The sequence below is a fragment of the Arachis stenosperma genome, chromosome 4 (assembly GCF_014773155.1).
Source record: "Arachis stenosperma cultivar V10309 chromosome 4, arast.V10309.gnm1.PFL2, whole genome shotgun sequence".
NCBI classification, from domain to species: Eukaryota; Viridiplantae; Streptophyta; class Magnoliopsida; order Fabales; family Fabaceae; genus Arachis; species Arachis stenosperma.
The window spans coordinates 56,424,627-56,432,483 of NC_080380.1; the positions used below are offsets into that span (position 1 = coordinate 56,424,627).

Below are 7,857 nucleotides of genomic sequence, written 5' to 3' on the forward strand. Positions count from 1 at the left end.
CAGCTCGGAGGCTCCGTCCCTACTTTCAAGCCCACACCATCAAAGTCCGGACAAACCAACCCATGAGACACATCCTCCAAAAAACAGACCTAGCAGGACGAATACTGCAATGGGCGGTGGAACTGTCCGAGTTCGACCTCCACTATGAAACCCGGACTGCCATAAAGTCTCAGTATCTAGCCGACTTCATCGCAGAATACACTGAGACCCCTGGAGCCCCACTCTCATGGAACCTATATGTCGACGGGTCCTCAAACAAAACTGGAAGTGGAGCCGGGGTTATACTCGAAAGCGACCAAGGAACACGGATAGAACTATCCCTAAAATTCGAGTTCCAAGCTTCAAACAACCAAGCCGAATACGAAGCCCTACTAGCAGGTCTAAAGCTAGCCGAAGAGGTCGGAGCCCAGAAAATCACAATCTTCAGCGACTCCCAGGTCATCACATCACAAGTAAAGGGCAAGGTTACAAGACCACAACACCTTGGACTCCAGGTCGGTAAAAGGATGTCGGACGCTCAGTTTAGAGAAGAAACAATCATAAGCGTAAAAGAAGAGCTTCTCGGAACTATCTAAGGGCGGGAAGCTCATAATCCCTCTCAGACTCTCTATCTTCACATATACTACATTGCCTACGAAACCTAGCTAAATACTCAGAATCTACCACAGAAGGGACTTTTAGAGGAACAGGATCTACCCAACCAAGACCACTCGGAATCTTGGTCGACATTGCTTGAAGAACCTTTCGAGACATAAAAATCTTGCCTACAAAGAAGAGTACAAACAGCAAAACAAAAATCACATAAAGGCAGACAGCAAAAACCCATTCAGCAAAAGCAAGAAACAAAGATCTTTTAGAAGAAAATACAGCAACCCGGAGCAAAATACCAGAAAACAAAAAAGAGCCCCCCCCATGTACAAACAACAAAGCAATGGCGGCGCCTCTTTTCGGGGCAACCCAGGCACAGAGAAAAAGAAACAGACAAAAGAGCCACACAAAAGAACAGAAGCATATGTACACAAAAAGAAAAAGAGACGAGAACGAACCTGGAAAGAAAGAGAACGACGAGTTCCAACAGCAAGGAGAAACAGGCGGCGCAGAAGAAACCCCGGAAAAATGCACAGAAAGAATCGGAGAAGAAGAACAAAAAGAAAGAAGGAGCGGTGCTCGAAGGAGAGATGGCGAAAACTCAGAAAACGGAAAAGGGAACAGAATAAACGAAGAAAATGAGGAAAGGGGCAAATAAATAATGCCTTCACAGAGCCCGAACGGAAATCGAGGAGAAACGGTAAAAAGCAATAAATGCTGAAACGGCCATTTTCAAATTTTGAAAAAAAACTACTATGCCCGAGCTCGACCTCTCAAAAAGGATGAACTCGGGCAGGGGCACTGTTCATACCCTGACCGAGCTCCCCAAACTCGGTAAGTTCATAGAAGGTCCGACCTCGTCCCAAGGCCCACGCCTGAGGTCGGACCTCGGACAAATAAGCTAAGAAGGCCCATCAAAAGGAACGAAGCCCAAAAACCTAAAGGCCGAAAAGGCCTGGGAAAGGCGGTTCCACAAAGATAGGGATAAAACCCCCAAAAGATAAGATAAGATAAGAATATCTTATCCAGGGAAGATCACGGCCAACTACTATAAATACACTGGAGCACCCAGGTATAACACACATTCTATATTCTACACATATCTGCTTGGACCCATGCTAACTTAAGCATCGGAGTGTCATTGCAGGTACAACCACCCGCCGCTCAGCGCATCAAGCTCGGGTCACGGAAACCCCCACCTCGGGTCCTTGCCAGACGACCGAGCTCCACGTTTCAGGTAACCCTCGGAACAGTGCCTATGGTACAAGGTATAGAAAACTTCCCAGGATCTTGCCTCTTTTGGGGCAGTTTCTGCCTAGACAAGTCATCCAGTTCCTTGGTGAGCAAAGGGGGTTCATCCTCCCAAGTCTCATTTCCAAGTAAGTTGTCATTTAGCTTCATGATTGCTCCAAGGTATTTGGCAACTTGCTCTTCAGTGACATACTCATCCTCTTCAGAGGAAGAATACTCATCAGAGCTCATGAATGGCAGAAGTAAGTCCAATGGAATCTCTATGGTCTCATTTTGAGCCTCAGATTTCCAAGGTTCCTCATTGAGGAACTCAGAGGAGAGTGGTGCACGCCCACTGGGGTCTTTCTCAGTGGCGTCTTCTTCCTCTCTTTCCTCTCCATATTCGGCCATGTTGATGGCCTTGCACTCTCCTTTTGGATTTTCTTCTGTATTACTTGGGAGAGTACTAGGAGGGAGTTCAGTAACCTTCTTGCTCAGCTGACCCACTTGTCCTTCCAAATTTCTGATGGAGGACCTTGTTTCATTCATGAAACTTTGAGTGGTCTTTATTAGATCAGAGACCATTGTTGCTAAGTCAGAAGTATTCTGCTTAGAACTCTCTGTCTGTTGCTGAGAAGATGATGGAAAAGGCTTGCCATTGCTAAACCTGTTTCTTCCACCATTATTGTTATTGAAACCTTGTTGAGGTCTCTCTTGATTCTTCCATGAGAGATTTGGGTGATTTCTCCATGAAGAATTGTAGGTATTTCCATAGGGTTCTCCTAGGTAATTCACCTTTTCCACGGAAGGGTTCTCAGGATCATAAGCTTCTTCCTCAGATGAAGCATCCTTTGTACTGTTTGGTGCATTTTGCATTCCAGACAGACTTTGAGAAATCAAATTGACTTGTTGAGTCAATATCTTGTTCTGAGCCAATATGGCATTCAGAGTGTCAATCTCAAGAACTCCTTTCTTCTGACTAGTCCCATTGTTCACAGGATTTCTTTCAGAAGTGTACATGAATTGGTTATTTGCAACCATTTCAATCAATTCTTGAGCTTCTGCAGGCGTCTTCTTCAGATGAAGAGATCCTCCAGCAGAGCTATCCAAAGACATCTTGGATAGTTCAGAGAGACCATCATAGAAAATACCTATGATGCTCCATTCAGAAAGCATGTCTGAGGGACATCTTCTGATTAATTGTTTGTATCTTTCCCAAGCTTCATAGAGGGATTCTCCATCCTTCTGTCTGAAGGTTTGGACTTCCACTCTAAGCTTACTCCATCTTTGTGGTGGAAAGAACTTTGCCAAGAAGGCATTGACTAGCTTTTCCCAAGAGTCCAGGCTTTCTTTAGGTTGAGAGTCCAACCATATTCTAGCTCTGTCTCTTACAGCAAAAGGGAATAGCATTAGTCTATAGACCTCAGGGTTAACCCCATTAGTCTTGACTGTGTCACAGATTTGCAAGAATTCAGCTAAAAACTGGTGAGGATCTTCCATTGGAAGTCCATGGAACTTGCAATTCTGTTGCATTAGAGAAACTAATTGAGGCTTAAGCTCAAAGTTGTTTGCTCCAATGGCAGGGATAGAGATGCTTCTCCCATAGAAATCAGGAGTAGGTGCAGTGAAGTCACCCAGCACCTTCCTTGCATTGTTGGCATTGTTGTTTTCGGCTGCCATGTGTTCTTCTTCCTTGAAGAATTCGGTTAGGTCCTCTAAAGAGAGTTGTGCTTTGGCTTCTCTTAGCTTTCTCTTCAGGGTCCTCTCAGGTTCAGGATCAGCTTCAACAAGAATGCCTTTGTCTCTGCTCCTGCTCATATGAAAGAGAAGAGAACAAGAAAATATGGAATCCTCTATGTCACAGTATAGAGATTCCTTGAAATGTCAGAGGAACAAAGAAATAGAAAGAAGAAGGAGAAGAAGAATTCGAACTTTACTAGTTAGAGTTCGAATTGTGCATTTAAAAGGAGTGGTACTCCATAAATAGAAGGATGTGGGAAGGAGGGAAGAGAATTTTTCGAAAATTCAATCAAAGAAATTGTTGATAATTTTCGAAAATTGAAGATGGAAAAGAAATCAAGTGATTTTTTGAAAAAGATTTTGAAATTAGAAATTAAAAAGATTTGATTGAAAACTATTTTGAAAAAGATGTGGTTAAAAAGATTTAATTGAAAAGTTATGGTTTTAAAAAGATGTGATTGAGAAGATATGATTTGAAAACAATTTTAAAAGATATGATTTGAAAACAATTTTGAAAAGATATGATTTAGAAAATTAATGACTTGCCTAACAAGAAAAGATATGATTCAAACATAAAACCTTTCTTAATAGAAAAGGCAAAAAAATGTTCAATCAAATCATTAATTGTTAGTAAGTATCTTTTAAAAAGGAAAGAAATTGATTTTGAAAACATTTGAGTGAAAAGATTTGATTTGAACAAGATTTGGTTTTGAAAAACTTGAAAAAAATTGATTTGAAAACAAAATCTTCCCCCTAGCACCATCCTGGCGTTAAACGCCCAGAATGGTATACATTCTGGCGTTTAACGCCCAAAATGCTACCTTTTTGGGCGTTAAACGCCCAACCAGGTACCCTGGCTGGCGTTTAAACGCCAGTCTGCCTTCTTCACTGGGCATTTTTGAATGCTCAGCTTTTTCTGTATAATTCCTCTGCAGTATGTTCTGAATCTTCAATTCTTTGTATCATTGACTTGAAAAGACACAAATTAAAAATATTTTTGGATTTTTAATAATTAAAATGCAACAAGAATCAAATAACAATGCATGCAAGACACCAAACTTAGCAGTTTGTATACTACTGACACTAATGAACTGAAAATGCATATGAGACACACAAAATACTCAAGTCAATAGAATTCAAAGATCAGAGCAAGTGAATCATCAAGAACGTCTTGAAGATCACTAAGACATATGAATGCATGCAGTTGACACCAAACTTAGGATGAGACACTAGACTCAAACAAGAAATATTTTTGAATTTTATGATTTTTTTTATTTTTTAATTTTTTTGTGTTTTTCGAAAATTAAGTGGAAAAAGAAGGTATCAAAATTCTTAATGAGAATTCCAGGAATCAGTGCAATGCTAGTCTAAGACTCCGGTCCAGGAATTAGACATGGCTTCACAGCCAGCCAAGATTCCAAAGAAAGCTTCGGTCCAAAACACTAGACATGACCAAAGGTCAGCCAAGCCTTAGCAAATCACTGCTCCAAAAGCAAGATTGATACGAAATCAACAAGCTCTTGTGGTGATAAGTTGAAACCTCGGTCCAATCAGATTAGACATGGCTTCTCAGCCAGCCAGATTTCAACAAATCATCATGAAACTCTAGAATTCATCTTCAAGAATTTCGAAAAAAAATAAATACCTAATCTAAGCAACAAGATGAACCGTCAGTTGTCCAAACTAGAACAATCCCAGGCATTGTTACCAAAAGCTTGCTCAAAACTTGAACAATCCCCGGCAACGGCGCCAAAAACTTGGTGCGCAAAATTGTGAACTATACTTTTTCACAACTCTCATAATCCCTGGTAATGGCTCCAAAAACTTGGTGCGCTCAATACCATGGCATTACACAACTTCGCACAACTAACCAGCAAGTGCACTGGGTCGTCCAAGTAATAAACCTTACGTGAGTAAGGGTCGATCCCACGGAGATTGTTAGTATTGAAGCAAGCTATGGTCATCTTGTAAATCTTAGTCAGGCAAACTCAGATATATATGGTGATGAACGAAAATAACATAAAGGTAAAGATAGTGATACTTATGTAATTCATTGGTGTAAGAGCTTCAGACAAGTGTATGAAGATGCCTTCCCTTCCGTCTCTCTACTTTCCTACTGTCTTCATCCAACCCTTCTTACTCCTTTCCATGGCAAGCTCGTATAGGGTCTCACTGTTGTCAGCAGCTACCTCCCATCCTCGCAGTGAAAGCTAATGCACACACTCTGTCACAGTGCTGCCAATCACCGGTGTGGTTCCCTCCCCTACCGGAATAGAATAACTCTTTTGCGTCTGTCACTAACGCCCAGTAGGTTACAGGTTTGAAGCACGTCACAGTCATTCAATCATTGAATCCTACTCAGAATACCACAGACAAGGTTAGACCTTCCGGATTCTCTTGAATGCTGCCATCAGTTCTTGCCTATACCACGAAGACTCTGATCTCACGGAATGGTTGGCTCGTTTGTCAGGCGAGCACTCGTGTCAGGCGATCAACCATGCATCGTGCAATCAGGAATCCAAGAGATATTCACCAAGCCTCAAATGCTTGTAGAACAAGAGTGGTTGTCAGTCACTTTGTTCATGAGTGAGAATGGTGATGGGCGTCAATCATCACCTTCATCATGTTGAAGAACAAGTGATATCTTGGATAAAGAACAAGCGGAATTTGAATGAAAGAACAATAGTAATTGCATTAATACTCGAGGTACAGCAGAGCTCCACACCTTAATCTATGGTGTGTAGAAACTCCACCGTTGAAAATACATAAGAACAAGGTCTAGGCATGGCCGAATGGCCAGCCTCCAAAGGTCTAAGATAGCATAAAACAAAGATAGCTACCAAAAGGCCCTCAATACAATAGTAAAAGGTCCTACTTATAGAAAACTAGTACATAGATGAGTAAATGACATAAAAATCCACTTCCGGGCCCACTTGGTGTGTGCTTGGGCTGAGCAATGAAGCTTTTTCGTGTAGAGACTCTCCTTGGAGTTAAACGCCAGCTTTAGTGCCAGTTTGGGCGTTTAACTCCCAATTAGGTGCCAGTTCCGGCGTTTAACGCTGGAATTTCTTGAGGTGACTTTGAACGCCGGTTTGGGCCATCAAATCTTGGGCAAAGTATGGACTATTATATATTGCTGGAAAGCCCAGGATGTCTACTTTCCAACGCCGTTGAGAGCGCGCCAATTGGGCTTCTGTAGCTCCAGAAAATCCACTTCGAGTACAGGGAGGTCAGAATCCAACAGCATCTGCAGTCCTTTTGAGTCTCTGGATCAGATTTTTGCTCAGGTCCCTCAATTTCAGCCAGAAAATACCTGAAATCACAGAAAAACACACAAACTCATAGTAAAGTCCAGAAAAGTGAATTTTAACTAAAAACTAATAAAAATATACTAAAAACTAACTAGATCATACTAAAAATATACTAAAAACAGTGCCAAAAAGCATACAAATTATCCGCTCATCACCTGCCCTTGTGGAGGGCAGGGCAGAAAATGATGCGTGCGGCCGTTGGTGCCTTGGTGCGTGCGTGTTGGTGCTGCAGGGACTTCCCTTGGTGCGCCAGAATGGTGCGCTGGCCGTGCACCACAAGATGCTGCCCTGCCCTTGCGGAGGGCAGGGCAATGTGCCAATGTTGAAGCCCCGTGTTCGAGACTTGGTCGATACACACGCAACTATTTTTCCTTGGTTTTCTTGGCACCAAAGTAAGGCTTAGTTCCTTGCTTCCTCATGGTGCCGTGTTCGATCCTTGTGGCAAGCATTGGTGAGCATTTTCTTTGAATTTCTTCCCTTGGTGAGCCCGATATTGCCCTTGAGGAGGGCAGGGCAGTGTTTTTGATCTTCTTGATTCATGGCACCAATTTGTGCTCTGCCCTTGTTGTGGGCAGGGCAGTGTTGCCTTTCAAGCCTTGTTTCCTTATGTTGCCCTCCTAAAGGGCAGTGTGCCCTTGTGGAGGGCAATGCTTGCTTCCTCCTTGTATGCGCCACACTTGTTCTCTCTTGGGCCACGCTTTCTTAAGCCACGCTTCCTCTTTTCTTCTTTTCTTCACCTACAATAAACCAAAACAACCACTCAAAGTATCACTAAATTCACAAGGCTTATAAATTAATTAAAAATTAATTAAATTCAGCTTAAACCTCATGAGTTAACATTAATTTCATGGTGGTTGTTTGATTTAAAGAAGTTATGCATTTTCACTCCAAATCACTTACTTAGGATGCAAGAAAGTGCATAAAGACTAGTAAAACAAGTGAAATTAGCTTGAAAAATGGGTATATGATGACCTGTCATCACAACACC

General features: G+C 42.0%; 1 non-coding gene across 1 annotated transcript; it reads left to right on the forward strand.

The window, feature by feature from the left end:
- Window positions 1-2,988: 2,988 nt before the first annotated feature.
- Window positions 2,989-3,096, forward strand: LOC130978135 (small nucleolar RNA R71). Its single transcript, XR_009085795.1, has one exon. It is a non-coding gene; the product is annotated as a small nucleolar RNA R71 (small nucleolar RNA).
- Window positions 3,097-7,857: the final 4,761 nt, after the last annotated feature.